Raw genomic sequence first — 23,097 nt, 5'->3', positions numbered from 1 at the left:
CTGTATCCTAGGTTATTTTAAGATAAAATGTCACTTGTAATCTCTAGGGCAACCATGAAGAAAATAACTCAAGAATTTAGTAAAATTGACAATAAGGCAATTACATTGTATAATAAAAGTATCTGTTTAACTTTGAGAAGGGCAATTTTTTAAAGTTTATTTATGTTGAGAGAGAGAGAGACAGAGCAAGAGCGTGGGTGGGGGAGGGGCAGAGAAGGAGAGAGAGAATCCCAAGCAGGCTCAGTGCTGTCAGCACGGAGCCCAATGCAGGGCTAGATATCACAAACAGTGAGATCATGACCAGAGTTGAAATCAAGAGTCAGACACTTAACCAAGTGTAACCAACTGAGCCACCCAGGCACCCCTAAGAAGGGCAATATTAAATGAATAAAGGAATGAAAGACATAAAACGTACAGAAAAGGAGTAGCCAAATGGTAAACATAAATCCTATCTTGTCATTAATTACATTTAATGCAAATGGAGTAAATCTTCCAATGGAAAATCATCTATCTGTAGAATGGATTTAAAAAGCCATTGTCCAATGATATGCTGTCTACAAGGCACACACTTTAGATTCAAAATAAATTGAAAGTAAAAAGATCGAAAATATAGAATATGGAAAGAATAACCAAAAGCAACCTTTTTTTCCCCCTTTGGCTATCATAAGATCAGATAAAATAGAGTTTAACACAAAAGAGAGTTACTGACCAAAGAAGGACAGTTGATAATGACTAAAGGGACAATTCATAGAAAAGATATAATGATTAAAAATATAAATGCACCTAACAACAAAGTGCCTAAATACATGAAACAAAAACTAACACAGTTGAAGGGAGAAATACACAATTCATCACTAGTTGGAGGCTTCAACAACTCACTTCTACAAATGAATAGACCAACTAGGCTGAAGATCAGGCAGAAATTAAGAGATGCAATCAACACTATAAGTCATACTAACAGACATCTATAGAATACTCAACAGCAGAATATGCATTCTTTTCAATAGGGCATGGATTATTCTGCAGGACAGACCTTGTATGGGCCCTAAAATAAGCCACAATAAACTTAAAACATTTTAATTTATACAAATTATGTTCTCTGAACAATATAATGCCATACAGATGCTAAGGTGATGAGATCGAAAGGAGTGGTATTCACATCCCTCTGTAGAGAAGGGGGGGGGTGTAAAATGATGTCAGGCAGTATGATAAAGGGAAATTGCAGAAGGGTCTGTATTAAAAAATCTCATTTTGTGGCCAAATGTAAACACAACGAAACTGATAAAAACATGATATCATTTGTGTACACATATAGGCCCTCTATACTTGTCTCTACAAAGTTTGGTGGAATTTTCTGGGCACTCAAAAAAGGCTGCACACCATAGAGTGGGTCTGAGGTTGACGGATGGAACTTTTAATGCCTCACAGAAATGCATGCTGCAGCTTTGGCTTGACAGCTCTCCCGTGTGTGTGTGTGTGTGTGTGTGTGTGTGTGATGTGCATGTGTAAGTATATCTCTATATGTGTGTGTATATACACATATATGTGTGTGTACATATGTACATGTATTTGTATGTATAAATTTGTATTTATAGGTGCATGCGTATAGAGATTGAAAAATTAGAGAATAGCATTCCTTTTTGATTTAGTTTTTTACCAACAGCTGTTACTTCTTGTAGTATAATAGCTGCTTTAATATCTTTTTCTTCTATTTCCAATACTTGTGTCATCTTGGTGTTTGCCCCTGTTGCTTGTGTTTTCCTTTGGAATTTATTGACATTTTCCTGGTTCTTCATATAGTAATTAATTCTACGTATAGCCTGAATATTTTACTATTATGTGTTTAGACACTGAATCGTTGAATCCTACGGAGCATGTTTATATTTTTTGCTAAGTTCAGTTTAGCTTTGTTTTAGGTTCAGGCCAAAATTCATATCTAAATTTTGTTGGCTGTTGTTCCAGTCTCCGTTCACCTTTCAAAGCCTTTGTGGTGCTATTCATATCTGGCTTATATATGTGGCAACCAGTGAGGAATGTGGGATAATGACAGTGGTCTACTTGCTTGATCAATACTCAAATCGTTTAATATTCTTTTTAGGTTCAGATACATGCATGTGCAGTTTGTTCGGAGCTCAGATCTTTATGCACAATTTTATGTGGTCATTTTCATGAACTCCATTATCTCAGCAAAATCCTTGGTGAATTCTAGTGCTTCAGGGTACCCGTTTTTGGCTTTTGGCTAAAATATCGGGGTTTAATTTCTCTCCTCTGCCTGGAAATTTCTCTGATGGGTTTCACCCCAAAGCTAAATAACAAAAGTATGGAAATGGAATGAATAAGAAAGACAACATCAATGGAAAAGACAAAGAGTGTTTCAGTAGGAGCTTTGTCTGTCCACACCTGGTATTTTAGTTTTCTAAGGCTGCCATCACAAAATGCCCCAGACTGGGTGGCTTAAACGACAGACAGAAATTTATTTCTTCACAGTTCCAGAGGGTAGAAGTACAAGATCAAGTTGTCAGCAGGTTTGGTTTCTTCTGTGCACTATCTCCTTGGCTTGCAGGTGGCCGCCTTCTCACTGTGTCCTTCCATGATCTTTCCTCTGTGTGTATGCATGTATCTCTGGTGTGTCTTTGTATGTTCAAATTATCTCTTCTTTTCTAGGACACCAGTCAGATTGGATTAGGACCCACCCGTATGATCTCATTTGACTGCATTACCTTTTAAAAGGTCCAGTCACCAGATATAGTGAAGTTTTGAGATAATGGGGTCTAGGGCTTCAACATATGAATTTGGGGGTATATAATTCAGTCAATTAGGGGCAAATCTCCATGACCTTTCATTTGGCAATGGATTCTTAGATATGACAATAAAAGCACGAGGGAAAAAAAAAGAAAAAAATAGATAAATTGGCCTTTGCCAAACTAGAAACGTTTTTGTGTCAAAGGATATTAACAAGAAAGCAAAAACAACCTACAGAATGGGATAAAAAATTTTGTGGCAAGCATGTATCTAATAAGGGTCTAGTATCCAGAATGCATAAAAAACACAACCCAACAACAAGTAGCCAATCCAATTAAAAATGGACATAGGATGTGACTACAAATATCTCCAGAAAAGATACACAAATGTGCAATAAGGGCATGGAAATCAGCTCGGCGTCCTTATTCATTAGGGAAATGTAAACAAAACTACCATGTGATGCCACGGCATACTCACAAGGGTGGGTGTAATGGAATTTATTTTTAACTGAAAAATAAAACATATTGAGCAGAATGTGGTGAAATTGAGATCCTTGCACATCACTGGTGGGTGTGTAAAATGATGCCGTCACCGTGGGGAAAGTTTGGCAGCTCCTCAAATAGTTTACTGTAGAATTACCATATGACTGACTCAGCAGTTCCACTCTTAGGTAAATACCACTCCCATCCCCTGAAATCGGAAGCATTTATTCAAACAAAAACTTGCATACAGATGTACATAGCAGTCCTTTTCACCGTAATCAAAAGGTGAAATCATCCCAAGTGTCCACCAACTGATGGATGTACAAATAAATGTGGTTTATCCATACAATGGAATATCATGCCGCCTTAAAGAAGAATGGAGTACTGATACATGCAACACCATGGATGAACCTCAAAACCATTATGCTAAGTGAGAGATACCAGACCCAAGAGGCCACATATTGTATGATTTCACTTGTATCAAATATAGGTAATATAAAATAAATGGAGAATAGGTAAATTCATAGAGAAAGAAAGCAGCATAAGTGGTTTTCAGAACCTGGGGGCAGGGAGGGGGAAGTGGGGAAGAACTAATTAATGGGTACGGGGTTTCCTTTTGGGGTGATGGTTTATTTTGGAACTAGACAGAGGCAATGCCTGGACAACATTGTGAATGTACTAAATGCCACTGACATGTACCTTCCAAAATGGTGAATTCATCATCATCATCATCATCATCATCATCATCATCAACAACAACAGAAACAGATAAAAGGTGCTGATTGTCTTTACACTTTTACAAATAGACTGAATTAACTTCAACATCTGCCAAAATGCAACATTTAGGAACTCTCTATGTTCTCATTGTGTAGACTGAATTAACTTCAACATCTGCTAAAATGCAACATTTAGGAACTCTCTATGTTCTCATTGTGGGGCTCAAATTATAGTAATACTTGGAAATCACACCCCTACAATCTAAGGTTAGCTACTGATGGAGGAAAAATGGGTTTACCTTGCCTTATGCATTGGAAGTATTGCCTCGCCTCAATTCCCCATGGTCATGGTACCCATTGTCCTCCAGTATCTTACAGTAGGCATAGGCACTCTGACACAATGGTTAATAAAGTTAAATTAAGTCTTTGCCACTTGTAAATCGGCTTGGCACAATGGGACCCACTGGACTATCCCCACTGAAAAACATTGATTATAGGCTTAGGGAAAATTAAACAGGGCCTATAACAGATTGAAATCCATGAGGTAAGTCCTCTGTAGAGAAGGAATGATTTTCCCCACTGCTTCTCCATTTAACCTTCTCTGGTTTGGCCTGTTCTTAAACTAGGAAAGAATGAATGGCACCTTAGGATGGGTTACCGCAGCCTTGGTACCTCAGTGCCTGGTCTCACACATTAAGGCCCCCATACCCAATGTTATTGAAATTATGGACTCCATCCAATCAGCAGCCGGTAAAGGCTTTGTTATTATAGACTTGGCTAATGTGCTCTGTTCGGTGGCTGTATATCAACAGTGTCTCAGTTTCAGTGTGCCTTCACTTCTGAGGGGACGCGATACACATTTACCTGGTGATACACAGGGTACCTCTGTATCAGCCCTGCCATCGTACATGGTCTACACAGGCAAGATTTTAACTGCATCCACATTTGTCTAGGATCACACGTATGATATTACATGGATGACCTCCTCCTCCAAGGATAGGCATTTGAAAGACTCAGGACATGCAAATACTCACAAAGGGGCTTACAAAAAGGGGACGGGCCATTGTTCCACACATAGGGCAAGGCCGTGCCACCTTCGTTAAATTCCCGAAAATTATTTGGTAAACCAAGGGCTGCTTCATCACTGACACTGTCAAGAAGCAGCTATTGGCCCTCTTGGCACCTGCAATGTTGGAACAAACCCAGCATCTTTTAGACCTTGGTGGCTCCAGTGGGAAATTACTCATTGGCCAGTGTTAGGGAAGCCCATCAGTGCTGTTATTTAAAAATTGGCTCACCTTGAAAGGGCCCCCTACAACAAAAGGTTCTAGAATCTGTCCAAATTATAAAATAGCAGGCACTCCTCTTAGGGCCTCCCAGAGAGTCCTTCACTGCAGATGCTTTGACTACCTCTTCTCATGCCTCCTGGAATCTCTGGACTTCCCGTGATGACCATAAGTTGCCAGTGGGACTCTGATGTAAGAAACAGCCCTCCCCGGCCCCATGATACAAGACATTAGAGTGGCAATTGCTGGATGCATACTGAACTCTCCTGGATTTAGAAGTTCTCATGGGCCCCAGGCTTGTGACACTCAGTAGCCAGTTTCCCTTTAGGCCTTGGGTTATGGTAGCAGCACCCCCACCAGTCTGGCAAAGCCACCAAGGTCTCCTTGTTACATATAGAGGCAAACCTGGGCCTTCTGCCATACCCCACTTGCAGGAGGGCCTGGCCTTCCCCATTGTCACTCCTTTGCAGGATGCCATGGTACTGGAGGAGGTCACCCCTCTCTCAAACCCCATGGCTACCACAGATGCCACTTGGGATCACTTGAGTGAAGAGCAATGGGGGTTGGTTTGCTTGATGACTGTCACTCTGGGCACCTGTGATGGAGCTCTCAGCCTTTAACCAGGACATCTCTAATGTAAGAAGGGACCCACGGTCAGCACAACTGACTGCACTTCAGGCAGTCACCTTAGCGCTGGATGTGCTGCCAACAGTCAGCCCAATCTGCACATTTTTACAGACTATAGGGCCACTGTCCTTGTCTGGCCGGCTGATAGGGCCAATGGCAGCAACGACCATTCCTTGTTCAAGATTGTCCCCTTTGGGATAAAGAACTCCGGGGATCTCTTGCCCCGTGGTCTCCTAAAATATAAATCAAGGTTACACATAACTCAGCATATACTAAAGCCACAATACAAGGCCTCGCCAAGACACCCCTTATCTGCTTTGGAGCCCCAGACGTCATTGGTAGTGACCGAGGCATTCATTTCGCTTTTCAGGATACACACTGCTGGGCTCCTGAACAGGCAGTCAAGGGGCCTTTCACCTCCCTATCCTGCCTCAGGCTGCAGGACTCACAGAGTGCCATAATGCCTTACTTCCATGAGTTCAAATTCAATTAAATAGAAGCAGCCCATTTTGGTGGTCATCAGTCACATGTCAGGAGCGAATTGTAACAAAGGGTCTGACTCCATTCTTTGACGTTTCATGGCTGAGGGCTTTTAAAACTTAGCCCTCCCTCTACCCCAGTGACCCACATCTGGGCAAGCTTGTGAAAACACCTATGTGTTCTCTCCCTTGGTGCCCTTGGATGGGTGGGGTTCAAACTACACAAGCCCCTGCCTGCACATGGAAACCCTCATGTTGCCCCCATCCACTAACCACAATAAAACTCCCAAACCAGTCTCCTTTCCTGTCTGTCTCAAGCTTTTTTGGGGGAGCTGCCTGGGAAGCCTGTCAAGCTCTCCGCTCCAAAGCCTCATTATGTAAGTAAGTAATACACTTTTCATATCCTCTCGGTGGTGTGTGTGGTGCCACTGGTCTTGACATTTGAACCAAATTCTCGGTAGGGGTCCATACTATCTCAGAGTAGCTGCAACAGCTCTCCTCATGATTATTCTCGTAGCACACTTGCAGAATGTGTGCTTCCCATCTGTGACACTTTCGTGTTTGTCAGAATCAAAGAGAGTGTGTCTCCAGTAAGGGACATAGCTCATGTTCTATTGAACTTACACCTTACTTACACCTAGCACCCTGGCTTGCTTCTGTGCTCAGTGGCAACAGCAGATGGAATTAGTAAAAAATGACTGTTGATTTCTTCCTAGCTTTAAGAATCTTTACACATGAAGTCTTGGCTAAGTAGGGCTTAATACAACAAAAAGTCTCGTACTGTTGACTGAGAGGTCGTTCTAGGAAGCTTACCCTTTCAGTGTCTGCCATGCTGTATTTGTCTGCTCAGGCTGCCATAACAAAACACCATAGACAGGCTGGCTTACAAAACAGACATTTATTTCTCCTGGTTCTGGAGGCTGGGAAGTCCAAGGTCGTGGGGGGGGTGGGGGTTGCTATCTGGTCAGGTTCTTAGTGAGAACACTCATCCTGGCCTGCAGGTAGCTGCCTTCTTTCTGTGTCTTCACAAAAGGGGATCGGGGGAGGGTGGGGCGGAGAGATGGAGAGCAAGCTCTCTAATCTCTTCTGATAAAGGCACTAATCCCAACAAGTGGACCCCACCCTCATCAAAGCCTAATTACCTACCAAAGACCACCCCCCCCCCCCGCCCCCATCTCCAAATACCATCACACTGTGGGTATGGATTTGGGTGGGCACACAATTCAGTCCATAGTCTGTGCTTAGCCCAGGCTTTTCTTTACAAGAAGTAACTCTCTTTCTTTATTCATTCTTTAGAGGCTTGAAGTGAATTGGGGCACATCTATGAATCACCTTGCACCTCCTACTTTAAAACTTCCTCCATTCTCTGTTCTCATGACATCCATTTCAACTTTGTACGTTCTTTTCTAAGCAGCTTGAGCAAGTTAAAACACCCAAATTCTCTTTCTCTCTTATGGGAGGTCTTTTAGCATTACTGATTACCGTTATTTGATTTACACACCTTTTTATTTTATTTTTTCTTAAATAACTGTGTCTCTACTGGCATGAGCCACCCCGGGGCAGGAATTGGGGAAGAAAACGCAGTCTGCATACCCCAGGGTGCCGCCCTACAGGGACACTAGGTTCTGCTTGCAATCACAGAATTAAAAGGAAGGGGACATGCGTGGGACTGAAGGGTAACACAGGATACTAGAGCCTTGAGGGAAGCGGAGGACCTCGATCACTCATTGGATGCTGGGCATGTCAGTCATTGCTTCTCAGCAAATGAGCTTCGAGCTGGCGATGGGGGAAGTGACCCTTTGTTGACCCTCCCAAGTTCCTCCTCCCGTCACCATCCCAACGGAATCTTCCCCCCCCCCTCCACCGCGCCCCCCGCGTCCACAGCCACCTGAGGTGCGGTCTGGCTCGGCCGCTCCTTGGGCTGCCCCTCTGCCCTTCCTGTCGCGGGGCTTCCACAGGCACCTTCACAGACTGTTGTGTCCTCTGAAGCCATCTTCTCTGCCGCCCCCACCAGCTCGGCACATGCCCTGCTGCCAACAGCCTCCCCTTGAGGGCAGTCACTTCAGCAGACGCCATTTTCACCAAAGTTGTGGCTGCGGTCCAGTCAAAGCTCCAGTTGAGGCACTGACTGGCAAGTCGCTCCTGCCATGGCTGCCACAGAGGAGCAAAATCTGGTCCTAGGTGGCCAGGACAAAGCTGGTGATGGGGCAGGCCAGGACCCCAGGCCCCTCGGGGTCCGGGGGTCACCTTCAGAAGGGAAGGGCGGAGTCGAGGAAGGTGCGGCCTTCCTGCCTCCCGGAGAGGTTTCCAGGGCCCTTCCTGAAGAGGAGGATGGGCAGGAGGCCACCTGGGCCGCAGAAGAGAGCTGGGTTGTAAAGCTGCTAGAAGAGGAGGAAGAGGAAGAAGACAAGGAGGAAGACGAAGATGAGGATGGGGACGAAGACGACGAAGAAGAGGACTTCGAGTTCGAGTTTGGGGACGAGGACGACTATGATTACCCATCTCAAGATTTCGAATTTGAGTTTGGGAACCAGGGGGGGTCTGAATATGAGTCGGAAGAGCAGGACGAAAACCAGGAAGACAATCAGGAGGAAGAGGAAGAGACTGAAGAGGAGGAGGAAGACAGCAATGGCCAAGAGGGCCCACAAGTCCTCCCTGCGGGTGCTCCCGAGGCCCCCGTGGCACAGTTTCAGTCCCTCTTCAGGACTCTGGTCCATTTTCTTCTACACCGTATCCATGATAACGACCACGTCCTGGTTGGGCCCCACGAAGGCTGCGTGGTGGTCAGCAGCCACTCCCGGGAATCCCAGGACCCGGGAGAGGGACCAGCACCCCAGGATCAGGAGAACCCGAGAGAGGAAGCAGAGGTCGGGGTGGGTGAGTCCCTGGCAGAGGGCACCTCGCCGCCGGGGCTGCAGGAACCAAAAGAGGGGGCTGCATCCCAAAAGGCCGGGGAACCTACAGCAGAGGCCCAGGTCAAAGAAAACGAGGCCCTGGGTGATGCCTCTGAGTTCTGGGAGGCTGGAGCCTGTGCACCCGCCAAGGTTCAGGTTGGCGAGTGGCCGTCAAGTCCTCAGGCCCTTGAAGCTCCCGTTGGGGCACCCAGCTCAAAGGCAGGCAGTGCTCAGCACTTGCCTTTAGTGGTGAAGCAGCGGGTCCTCGCTCTCAAAAACCTTCAGGCCCAATATGCGCAAGTAGAAGCTCAGTTCTATAAAGATCTTCACGATCTTGAGGAAAAGTATGCTGCCTTCTACCAACCTCTGTTTGATAAGAGATCGGAGATCATCAATGCAATCCATGAGCCCACAGAAGGCGAATGTCAGTGGCAAGTAGGTGTTCAGGAAGGCGGGGCGGGGGAAATGGAAAGAGAGCCTGAAGGAAAAGGGCAAGCAGATGGCATACCTCACTTTTGGTTGATGGCTTTTAAAAATGTGAAGACGCTTGGTAGGATGATCCGAAGAAATGATGAGCTTGTACTACAGCACTTGGAAGATGTAAAAATTAAATTTTCGGAAGTTGAGGAACCAATGAGCTTCACCATAGGATTTATCTTTAGGTCAAACGAATACTTTTTCAACAAAGTCCTGACGAAAACATACCGAATGCGATCAGACCCAGATGATTCTGACCCCTTCTTCTCCAAAGGGCCAGAAATTATCGGAAGCACAGGGTGTGAGATCTACTGGAAAGAGGGGAAAAAATGTCACCGTGAAAACTACCAAGCTGCGTAAATGTGAGGGCCGAAGAAGTGTATCAACCACTAGGAAGATGCCCAGCTGTTCCTTCTTCACCTACTTCTATCCTCCTGATTATCCTGAGGGCAGAGTCCTGGATGTGGCCACCGATTATAAATTGGGCTATTTTTTCCGTGAAGTTCTGGTCCCGAAGTCCGTATTATTCTTCACTAATGAAGCCAGTGGGTATAAATATGAAAGCTCTGATAATGAGGTCCAAGAAGCTGGAGGCCAGGAAAAGAAAGTAGAAGTGATGAGAAGTGAAGAACCTGAAAAAGGACCTGAAAAAGATCTGGACCCAGAAGAGAGCAATCCCTGAGAACCCAGGTATCTGTGTGTAGCTTTGTGTGTCACCCAACCGTGCCTCACATACATCAGTTATGTTTCTGAATTTCTTTTTTTTTTAACTTTATTTTTTATTTTTTAAGATTTATGTCCAAATCAGTTAGCATATAGTGAAGCAATGATTTCAGGAGTAGATTCCTTAATGCCCCTTACCCATTTAGCCCACCCCTCCAGGAACCCTCAGTTTGTTCTCCATATTTATGAGTCTCTTCTGTTTTGTCCCCCTCCCTGTTTTTATACTATTTTTATTTCCCTTCCCTTATGTTCATCTGTTTTGTCTCTTAAAGTCCTCATATGAGTGAAGTCATATGATTTTTGTCTTTCTCTGACTGACTAATTTCACTTAGCATAATACCTTCCAGTTCCATCCACGTACTTGCAAATGGCAAGATTTCATTCTTTTTGATTGCTGAGTAATACTCCATTGTGTGTGTGTGTGTGTGTGTGTGTATGTATATGTGTATATATATGTGTATATATATGTATATATACCACATTTTCTTTATCCATTCATCCATCGAGGGACATTTGGGCTCTTTCCATACTTTGGCTATTGTTGATAGTACTGCTATTGTAAGGGTTAAATTGTACTGTAGGGCTAACGCTTAGCTTGAAAGATAACAATTTTGTTCTGACACTGAAGGTCAAAAGATAACAACCTTGCTTTTACTCTTGTAAATCATACTTCATACTCTTGTGAATCAGGCTTTACCAATGAAGGAAACAAAAGCTCAAAAAAGAGCATCAGAGACAAGGTCAAGGAGATCCACTGGTTGCAACTTAGCGGCAGAAAGTCTAAAATAATCACCTCATTCGATAACTGTTTCTGACTCATCTGGTAACTGTTTCTGACTCATCTGGGAACTGTTTCTCTGTTCTGTTCCCAGATAACGATAAAACGATGTGATCGGCTTTAAAAACTCTGTACCCCGGCTGTTCGGGGCCACACTCTTATCAAGAGTGTTGGTCCCGATCGGTCGGCCTTGCCTCTCATTGTAATAAACTTTGTTGTGACTGTCACTGGTGCCCGTAGCATTCTGTTTCAGGAGTCACGTGGATGCAACACTATAAACATGGGGGTGCATGTGTCCCTTCAAAACAGCACACCTTTCCCCAGTAAAGTAAATAACAAAACCAATGTCAAAAATTTAGTTCTACCAGACAGTGTAATGTTAATGATGTATATTGTTACAGAATGTAGCACATTCTGTAATGTACTTCATGCATAGTTACAAGTCCTTTCAGTTATAGCTGTAAGTCTTCTACAAGTGAGAAATGTGTCAGCCCTGGCGGCAGAGACCAATGTTTGTTTCGAACACCACACTTACCAGAACAAAGGGCTAAAGGGACTTGAATGAACACTAGCTGGGCCTTCGTCAGTTAGCCAGAGAAATAAGTTCTCTTAGACTAACGAAGAGACAATTCTTTTTTATTTTTTAATTATTTTTATATTAGAGAGATGCATGAGTGAGGGAGAGGGACAGAGAGGAAGAGAGAGAGCATCTTAGGCAAGATCCAAGTTCAGTGCAGAGCCTGACTTGGGGCTCACTCCCACAACCCTGGGATCATAACCTGAGCCGAAATCCAGAGTCGGTCAGTCACTAGACTGAGCCACTCAGGCGCCCTAAGGAGAGAATTCTTTTGAGAATGCGACTACTTACACAGGTTATCATAAGAATTTTATTTAGGACCACATTTAATGATTTTACCTAACCATTTATTCAGTTGTAAGTTTTTATATTTTAGGGGACAATGAAAAGAAAAAAGAAACAATAGTCATGGTAAGATTATTGTTTATCTCTGGATTGATAATTAAGTTGATCTACATTCAGCATATTTTGTTCTTGGCTCTATTTCTCCTTTTATGGATACTGTGACTTGAGATCTAGGATCCCAAGAAGAGACGATAGTTTATGGATAGAGAAGAGTCTTTTAAAATGGAAAGAAATGTCTAAATACCAGAATGTTCTGTCAAAACAAAACAGGACAAGCATTATTGGTGTTTGGGAAATAGGAGATGAGGTTGGTGTGTGACAGAATTGAGGACATCAGATGTGCAAGATCACCCTAATACCCAGGTGTCTGGGTTACAAGAGGAAAACATGTTTTCTCCTGTTAGCACAGACATACATAGGATTGCCTGTTCTTAGACTTAGAAAGTCACTGGGGCATTTTAATCGAGTTCAATTATTGTCTCTTATTTCTTATACAGTTTGAAGGCATAGAAAGACATGAACGAAGGAAGCCACAATGAGTTTGTTCTACAATGAATTGAGATTTTCTGGTTTTAAGTTGTCCATGGAAATTTTATCACCACTGGTTTTGTTCCAATGTTTATCACTAAACAAGTGATGTCACTTTTTTTTTTTTTTACACCTTTGAGAGATATGACAACATTTGTTCTAATTAAAAATGAAAGCCTGTTTAAATGAATAAGCTGCAGGGTTTTAGATATAGAACGCTGACTCAAACCTACCTTTGTATCTTTTTGTTTTGACCCACCTTACTATTATTGAAAGGAATCACTTTCAACCATTTGGTAAGCCTGTTTTAAGTTCTTTTATTGCATCCTCAAATTAATTACAAAATTATAAAGAATTTATATAAAGAAAGATGAAGGCTGTCCCTACTGCATGTTTTTGAAGTACCTGATGGATGACCTAGCTTACCTAGAGGCAAGATGGTGCTGGGTTGTACTGGGCTGATGTGGACCAGCAACATCAGCATCACTCGGGAACTTTTTAGAAATGCAAATTCTCAGGCCCCACTCCATACCTACTGACTTGGTAATCCTGATGCTGGGCCAGCAGTCCCAGTGTTGCAAGTCCACCCAGGTGGTACCGAATCTCAGTAATGTTTGAGAACCACACATTTCAAGCAATGAATGAGGGGAAACCTCAAGCTTCACCTATGGTAGGAGCAGCATTAATTCACTGATGTGAGGATGTTTCAGGTAGACAGTGAGGACTGACCGAGCTGGGGATGAGACTGGAATTCTTAAGGGCCTGGGACACACAGAAAGACCTCCTAGAAGGACAAACTTTGGGTGGTGGTGTTTCAAAATAATGGATAAGGGAACAAGCTCATTCCAGAAGGATAGAAACATTATGACACTATGTATATGAATTTTCAAAACATGCAAAACAAACATACTTATTATGGATACATATATATGTGGTAAAAGGCATGCATTGGAGCAATGCATGCATATGTAGCATGCAGAGAAGCATGTAATGGAACAAAAAAGAGCATTCTAGGAGAGTGGTTATGTATTGTGTAGAGGGAGAGAGGAGAATTCAAATGGGGAAGGGCCATCTTAGTTTCCTCCTGTCATAACAAAGTACACAAAGTGGGGGGCTTTGAACAGAAATCTATACCCTCACACCCTGGGGGCTGATTCTGGCAGTTCTCTAGTTCTGAAGTTCTGATTTCAGGTGAAAACAGGTTGAGGACACAGCCATGCTTCCTTTGAAGGTCCAGGAGAGAATACCCCTTGCCTCTTCCAGACTCTGATGGTTCCTGGAACCCCTTGGCTTGTGCACCATAACTCCAATCTCTGCCTCCGTTTTCATATGACCTTCCCTGTGTGTCGGTAACTCAATCCTCCCTCTCCTTTGTCTTGCACTCACATTAATCATTGGGTTTAGTCTCACCCTTAATCCAAGATGATCTCATCTTGTGTCCCTTAACCTACTTATATTTGCAAAGGCCCCCCTTTTTAAATAAGGTCACAGTTACAAGGACCAGATATTAGGACTTGAAAATCTCTTTTTGGAAGATGCAGTTTAACGCACTATAGGCTCACAGTGGGATTCAACTCTATTAGTAATGTATTTCTTTTTTTTTTAATTTTTTTTAACGTTTTATTTATTTTTCAGACAGGGAGAGACAGAGCATGAACAGGGGAGGGTCAGAGAGAGGGAGACACAGAATCTGAAACAGGCTCCAGGCTCTGAGCTGTCAGCACAGAGCCCGATGCGGGGCTCGAACTCACAGACCGCGAGATCATGACCCGAGCCGAAGCCGGCCGCTCAACTGACTGAGCCACCCAGGCGCCCCAGTAATGTATTTCTTAAGTGGGGCGGTGGATAAATGGATGTAGTGTTGTCGGTACCATAGACTGTGTACATCTGAAATATGTCCTAATAAAAATGGCAATGAATTAAAAGAGGAAAGGGAGAAAATGGGCCTATTATCTGGAAGCTGTTTAAGGAAAATGAAGTCTTAGTTTACCAGAGTGGAGGATCAGAGAAAGGCCAGAGGTTTGATGATAGAAGATCCTGTTCCTACATTTAGGTAAAGCTGCCTAGGTGCTTGTATTTTCCATCAATATCTCTTTCTTTCCTATTGTGTGGTAGCACATCTCATGTTCTAACTAATATTGCAAAAATCTATATATGTGTATTTACTGCTCCACCCCTCTTGACCCTATTCATATGGATTGTGAAATCCTGAATAATTGCAAACTTAGAAGGTTTGTTTTTTTAACTTGAGATAGAGCTTGAGTTGGGGAGAGGAACAACGAGAGAGATATAGAATCTTTTATTAAATATTTACTTATTTTGGGGAGAGCACACGCAGGGGAGGGGCAGGGAGAGAGGGAGAGAGGATCCTAAGTGGGCTCTGCACTGACAAGTTGACAGCAGCGAGTCCTGTGTGGGGCTCGAACTCACGAACTGTGAGATCATGACCTGAGCCAAAGTCGGACACTCAACCAACTGAGCCACCCAGGTGCCCCGGGGAGAGAGGGAGAATTTTAAGCAGGCCCCACACTCAGTGTTCGAGCCTGACGCTGGGCTCGACCCCATGAACCTGGGATCGTGACCTGAGCTGAAATCAAGAGTTGGACACTCAACGGACTGTGCCACTCAGGTACACCAACAAACTTAGAAGGTTTTATTCTTCCTTCCCCAAATATCAAGCACTCTGTTCTCCATCTTCATAGGTGCTCAATTGATGTTTATTAAAGTGACTAAATGTAATGCATCCAAAAACTTTTCTTTTCACCAGTGCTGGCAGTTTAAAACGTATTATCACGTACTACACCTTATGGCTAGAACTACATGGTGAGAGAACATACAGTGCTCTTTCTCAGCATTAAGCAATTGGAAAGGGTGGGGCAAATAGACAGCCATCCATGTAGTGTGATTTGAAGGCCCTCATTTTGTTTCTGATTGTTTAGTTCATGGTGTACCAGTTATTAAACACAACATTTTTCTTAGACCCTATCAAGAGAGGCCCGTCTCCTGAACTTCGTGCTTTGAAGACTCCCTTTGGTTCTCTTCTCAATATGTTCTCCCCACAGGGCCAAACGCCCAGTGTTGAGGCCAGAGGAATAAATGCACACGCAGTGTCCTCGCCTCCTCCATATCATCCTTGAGATACCTGGGACACCAGAACTCCTCATCCAAATGGACCCAAGCCTGCTTCCAGCACCAGCATGCCCTTTGTTGGGGCTGTCCTTTGTGGCTTAACAGCCTTGTTGGTGTATGTACTTCCAGGTGGCTATGGCAGGAGCAGGGCTGTACATGAGGAACAGTTAATGATTGGCCCAGGTTGTCCACATACATACAAATGAGTCCTCAAAGGTGGGGGATAAAACTCGGGGTGGGAAGAAAACGCAGACTGGTGAATGAACGCCTGAGGCCTAGTCTAGGGCCATGGGCCTGGAAGGTTGGTGGTAATTCTTCCCACACTGAAGGCTCAAAAGGTAAAGCAGTCCATGAATTCAAAACCCAAACCAGACCTTTCAGGCCATTATGAAAGTCTATTTGTCATGGAAGGAGATGTAACATGTTTTAACGGTTTATTGGTTGAATTAAACATTTTGAATAATTAGGAATATGGCATGTAGGACCCCAACTGAAGTATTGCCTCCGACCTTGCAAGTTTTATAAATCTTACAGGTGGGTCACGTCAAACGTTTGGTTAACTTTACCCCACCACGAGCCATCAGGCCCTCTCACTGCTGTTTTGTGGTGCTTCAAGGAAACCACATGACTACATCATAGGAAACAGATGAGTTCCTGGTTGTGTACTTGTCCACTGCCCTTGTACTAATTGTGGTGTTTTCCATTTGGTTCTCCCCTCATAGTACAGTAAAGTATGGCAAATACTTAAAACATAGAGCTCAAGGGAAGGTTCCTGCCCGTTCTTTTTTTTTTTTTTATTTATTTTTTAATGTTTATTTATTTTTAAGAGGGAGAGACAGAGCATGAGCGAGGGAGGGGCAGAGAGAAAGAGAGAGGGAGACGAAGAATCTGAAGCAAGCCCGATGCGAGTCTTGAACCCAAGATCCATGAGAGCATGACCTGAGCTGAAGTCAGATGCTTAACTGACTGAGCCACCCAGGTGCCCTGGTTCCTCCTGCCCATTCTTAACAAATGGACTACAGGGGCTCTCTGCTGCCATTCTGTGGCTATCACTGGAATCTACCAGACATTGAAATGTATTCCACTGATGCAGTGCCATCCCTATGTGAGTGGCAGATTCTGGCCACATACTGGTAGTTCTTGAGTCCAAGAACGCCCACATTTTGTGATAATTGGGACACTTACATGCAGACAAAGCATTGCTGCCCATGGTGAGGGTGATGTAACAGTGCATGAATGGACATAGCATTCAGTGGCCATTTCATGCCCCCTTACATTCTCACACTGCTGGCATTTTGAGGTAGAACAGGCCCTTAAGGAGGTGACTAATAAAGATTGCTAGAAGTTGCACTACTGTCATGATAACCTGAGGAGCTCTATGAATCTGCTCCCCAATGAAACTGGTAAAAATTAGTTTTGTTGGTTTTTGTTGTTGTTGTTGTTGTTGTTGTTGTTGTTGTTTAATCAAACAATCTAAATTATCTAGAAATGCTCCTAAGGGCATACAGCCAGTAAAGAAACATTTATTCAAGAATATCTGCTAAAATCTGATAAGGGCTGTGGGGTGCCTATGTGGCTCAATCAGTTAAGCATCCGAATCTTCGTTTCAGCTCAGGTCATGATATCACGTCGGTGGGTTCGAGCCCCACATTGGATTTCAAACTGAAAGCCGGGTGTGAGCTTGGGGTTCTCTCTCCCACTCCCTATTTCTCCTCCGCTCCCCCACTTGCTCAAGCACATGTGCGTGCTCTCTCAATCTCTCAAAATAAATAAATAAACACAAATAATTGATAAGGACAGTGAGAATCAGTGGCATTTGAGCCAAAACCTATACCCCCTCTTTCCCTCCTTTGTCAGCAAGAGAGAAAATCCAAATTGGTACAGCCAAGAAAGCAGGGTACCTTCTCCCCCCTTCTCCCAGAGTGATCTTTGCAGAAAAGGCAGAGCATCAACATTTCTCATATTGCTCCAGCTACCTATTGCTGACGTGAAGTCTAGGTGCGTATAGTCCGAGGTGGGGTTCCCGTCTTCCATGCAGTTTCCCCCTATAGGATTACCTTCGATGCAGCACAACTGAGAATATTGGGGCCCCCGTTTAGTAAGAGATTCCACACTAGGTGAGTCAAACCAAGAAGACCTGAAACTACTGTCCCCCTCCACTGAATCAGCAGCTCCCAAAGCAGGAGTGTTACCCATTAAGAAGTACACCATTCCCAGTTCCTCATCTATAGCTCATAGACTTTTTCCCAAGAAGCAGGCCATTAAACAGGGGGCTCTGCATCTCTTCCCAAGGGAAGTGAATCAATTTGCAATAGACGATGAAGAAGTTGAAGCTTATAGCCCTCTCAAAAATAATAGTTTGTGGTTAAGAGCAATTAAGAGTAAGAGCCTAAATGTCCATCAACTGATTAATGGATAAAGAAGACGTGGTTTATATATACAATGGAATTCTGCTTGTCAATGAGAAAGAATGAAATCATGCCATTTGCAACAAGGTGGACGGAACTGGAGGGTATTATGCTGGGTCAAATAAGTCAGTCAGAGAAAGACAGATATCATATGTTTTCACTCATATGTGGATCTTGGGAAACTTAATAGAAGACCATGGGGGAAGGGAAGGGGGAAAAAGCAGTTACAAACAGAGAGGGAAGGAGGCAAACCATAAGAGACTCTTAAATGCAGAGAACAAACTGAGGGTTGATGGGGGGTGGGGGCGAGGGGAAAGTGGGTGATGGCACTGAGGAGGGCACTTGTTGGGATGAGCACTGGGTGTGGTATAGAAACCAATTTGACAATAAATTATATTTTAAAAAATGAATAAAAGAAGAGCTGGAAAAAAAGAGTAAGTGAGTAGAATTATTCAAATTAAAAACTAAACTGTAAGAAAGCTAGTTTACCAGGGTGCCTGGGTTGCTCAGTCGGTTAAGTGTCTGACTTCGGCTCAGGTCATGATCTTGTGGTTCGTGGGCTCAAGCCCCACATCAGGCTCTGTGCTGACACCTCATAGCCTAGAGTCTGCTTTGTTTTCTGTGTCTCACTCTCTGCCTCTCCCCCGCTTGTGTGCGCCCTCTCTCTCTCTCTCCTCTTTCTCTCTCTCTCTGTCAAAAATAAATAGACATTAAAAATTTTTTAAAAAAAGAAAACTAGTTTGCCAGAGAGAACCAGGGAAAGGTACAACTAAGAAGAGCCCCACTGGGGTAAGAACAAATCACAAATACTAACCTGAAAACTGTCCCATCAAAGGAACCCAAATTTAATTGGTTCAGTCTATTGAGCAATTTATGCCCAATCCTGCAACTCATGAAGACTACCAGCTGAGTGTGGCCAGGGAAAGAGACAATCAAAAGTAGCCTTGCAAAAAATACTCATCCTTGAGTGATTGAAGCCATATCCAAGCCTGTGCTTGGTTCCTTGAGGAGGAAAATCAGAGGTTTCATGCTTTGGGGGAGGTGGAATAGACTTCCAAAATAATCCAAACAGTCACTAAGCAAATAAATAGAAAAGCAAAGAACAATAACAAGCACCAGAGGAGGAGTCAGTAGCCAGAGTTGCTACAACATATTATCTCAAATGTGCAATTTCCCACAAAAGATTAAGAGACATGCAAAGGAACAAGGGAGTCTGACCCCAGTTTTGATTTACTCCTATTCACCTCATTGGTGAGAAAGGGATGTTCCACCCTAAACAGTATGCGATGGCCAAATGCACAACACCTGATGCCAGGCAGATGAACTAAAACTTAAGTTTATTAATCAATTATACAGCCCTGAAGGAAATCATTCCAGTCCACACAAGGCCACGTGAAAATTGCACTTGAAAACAGAGTGGCTTAGCAGAGACTGTGGGAGGCAGGCTTTATAGTTACAAGAGGTTGGGGTGACCCTTAATTTTTACAGGAGGTTGTGATCCGTTGGAATAGATTTGCAATCTGGCAAGGAAATGAAAGCTATTGGGCTGAGGAATGGGTGGAACCTGAGGATATATTTCTGCCGGCACAGGTTTACATGAAGCACCCATAAGAGATGAGGTTGAGGTGTGCCTGGGTGGCTCAGTCGGTTAAGTGTCTGACTCAATTTAAGCCCAGGTCATGATCTCACAGTTCGTGAGACTGAGTCCTGAGTCAGGCTCTGTGCTGACAGAGGGGAGCCTGCTTGGGATTCCCTCTCTCTCTCCCTTTCTCTCTGCCACTACCCTGCTTCAGCTCTCACTCTCTCAAAATAAATAAACTTTTTAAAAAAGATGACGTGAGAACAAGAAAAGCCTTTTTTTTATATATATGAAATTTACTGTCAAATTGATTTCCATACAACACCCAGTGCTCATCCCAAAAGGTGCCCTCCTCAATACCCATCACCCACCCTCCCCTCCCTCCCACCCCCCATCAACCCTCAGTTTGTTCTCAGTTTTTAAGAGTCTCTTATGCTTTGCCTCTCTCCCACTCTAACCTCTTTTTTTTAATTTTTTTCCTTCCCCTCCCCCATGCGTTTCTGTTAAGTTTCTCAGGATCCACATAAGAGTGAAACCATATGGTATCTGTCTTTCTCTGTATGGCTTATTTCACTTCGCATCACACTCTCCAGTTCCATCCACGTTGCTACAAAGGGCCATATTTCGTTCTTTCTCATTGCCACGTAGTATTCCATTGTGTATATAAACCACAATTTCTTTATCCATTCATCAGTTGATGGACATTTAGGCTCTTTCCATCATTTGCCTATTGTTGAGAGTGCTGCTATAAACATTGGGGTACAAGTGCCCCTATGCATCAGTACTCCTGTATCCCTTGGGTAAGAAAAGCCTTTTTGCCATCAAATCAAATACAGGCAATATGTCCTGCCTGAGCAAAAATGAAATACTCAGATTTTAGGAAAGCTTACTTTCAGGAGGAGAAAATCCACCAAAGAATGAAATCAGCTTGTTAACATAAATTTATCAAATCATTGGAGGAAGCACATTCACGAGAGAGAAAATCCATTGAAACAAAGTAGAATTGGACTTCATATGGACAATAATTTGAACACATCAACACCAAGAGCACAAGAAAGGCCTGACAAGTATCGCAAATGCTGGTAGTTATGAAATGACAAATAAACATGTAAAGCAAACTGGAAAATAGGACATAATCCTTTCTCAGGCAATCTCGCATGGACTAAATTTTGGGGTCCCTATTTCCTCCTATCTTCCACTTTTCTTAGCATTGAATAACTGACACATCAGGATCAGATTCTCCAGGACAGGCTGCAAAATTGAAGAGATAGTAAAAACACTTGATAAGGAACAAGTGGATGAGGTTGCTTCTGATAGTCCTGAATCAACTAATGGAGGAGTTAATTCAAATCAAGCAGTTCAAGGGAGGCTATCAATAAATAATGTTTCAGAGGAAGCAGAAGAAACAGTTCTTTGGGATATCTCACCACTATCTAGATAGTGGTTATTCATCTGTGAGTTGGACTGGAAAGTATTAGATCTTTATTATGTCATGCAATATGTTCCACGACTAACAGAAGAGCAATTAAATTGGAAATCTACTTTTCTACTGAAAACAAGAAGCATACTGGAATTCTGCCTACTTTTAGACCTATATTAAACACTAAGTGCACTGTAGTCTAAATGAGCTAAGAGATGCAGACCTTACTTTTCCAGTCCATATCCAAGATACTATTGATCAGATTTATGTGAGATTAAGACTATTCTTCCAGGAATCCTTGAAACCAATATCTCAGATTTATAAGATTATTGTTTTTACTACTCTTAAGAGGGTATAAGCAGATATTATCTAAATATGTTAGCTCCTAAAAGGCAACTAGTGAGGCACTGGCCTTTCTGTGAAAGTTGTGTTTGTTTACAAGCAACATATACAAAGAACTTATCTTCGGAAGACATCTTTCAAAAACTGTAATAGTTGACAAACCACCACAAGCCTTTACATACCAGCTTTTCAATAGAATCCTTATAGAAAGCTGGTTTGTAGAGTAAACTCTCAATGTACTCCTAAATGTGATTACGTATATTTAGAAGCTTGTAGACCTGAATGATGATGTTCAACTTCACATCAAAGGAAAATTTTGATTGCATGATTTGCTTTCCCCAGGTTAACTGCAAAGACTTCTCAAAACAATGAAGGGAGAGAGAAAACAGGTCCCTTTTAGACTAAGGCAACACATTCTTACTCCTTTGGAAAATTTACATTTTGTAACCCATCTTGCTTTTCTTAATTTTGGTGTTCAGTGATAATCAATGGTTACAGAAAGAAACTTTACCTATCTCAGCTTACATACACAGAGTAGGTAGGCTGAAACAAAAAATCCTTTGGAACTCATGCAACTCTGAATTTTTTTATGTACAGAACATCTGAAGTTTATATAGAATTATGTTTCTGCCACAAGCAGTTTGGTCCCATAGTCACACAGGGTTTTATTAAAAAAAAAAAAAAGATGAAAATGGACTTGTTTTTCTTTCTCTGTTTGGTGTTCTAAGTGCATATAAAGCCACACTTCTACTACTTTAAGATTCTCATCCTAATAGAAATTGCTGATAAAAGTTGTTTCATTTTTCCTGTTAAGGTTTATAACTTTTTAAAAACATGTATTGACTTGGGTTAGATTAGAATGTCATTATGCATTTTAGCTGAGGCACTTCAAAGTTTTTTTAAATGGTCAGTTTTTTTTTTTTTTACAATACACTTGAATGCCATTTGCCTACTTGTTCTGCCTGCATATTGCATATTTGTTTAAAAATACTCTCTACTTTCAGTCCATGTAAGTTTCATTTAGAAAGAGGCACATTTACACTTTGTTTCTAAAATATTTTACTGTAGGTGAAATCTTTTCAGAAATGAAGAGACCGAGTAGGTAAGAATATATTAATGGCTAATTCTCAAAATATTTAAACCACTGTGATGGCATATATTCCAAATGGTAATATCTTGCAACAGCACACAGATTTAACGGATAAAGGTATGCCTCAGATATCTCTGTGCTCAGGAATCTTTAAGGAAAGTGAGTTTGGCCACCTTTTGGGCTTAGTTTGGTTACTGCTCCCTTTAGTTTTCTCCACGAATGAAGCATTCAGCACAGTGACTCAGTATTTTCACTTAATCTGCATGGACTGAGATTACCTCTGGTATGCTCTTGGTGCTAATCAAGGTAAAAATCTGTGTAATTGTTTACTAATATATTCTTCATAATCTTGTGGCATAGCACACATTCAAGCCACAAATGTAGTTAATATGTCTTCACAGTGGTTTTCTCTGCTATAAGTGGTATTTAAGACTTGATTCTCCAATAGAGCTACCATAAGAGGTTTATACTTTTA

At 42.6% G+C, this 23,097-nt stretch overlaps 1 pseudogene; it reads left to right on the top strand.

Moving 5' to 3' along the window:
* Window positions 1-16,071: 16,071 nt before the first annotated feature.
* LOC123594419 lies at window positions 16,072-21,879 on the top strand (annotated as a pseudogene).
* The last annotated feature ends 1,218 nt before the right edge of the window (window positions 21,880-23,097 follow it).

The sequence above is a fragment of the Leopardus geoffroyi genome, chromosome X (assembly GCF_018350155.1).
Source record: "Leopardus geoffroyi isolate Oge1 chromosome X, O.geoffroyi_Oge1_pat1.0, whole genome shotgun sequence".
In the NCBI taxonomy this organism is placed as follows: Eukaryota; Metazoa; Chordata; class Mammalia; order Carnivora; family Felidae; genus Leopardus; species Leopardus geoffroyi.
The sequence above is the reverse complement of the archived record's forward strand: the minus strand, read 5'-3'. Positions and strand labels throughout refer to the sequence as shown.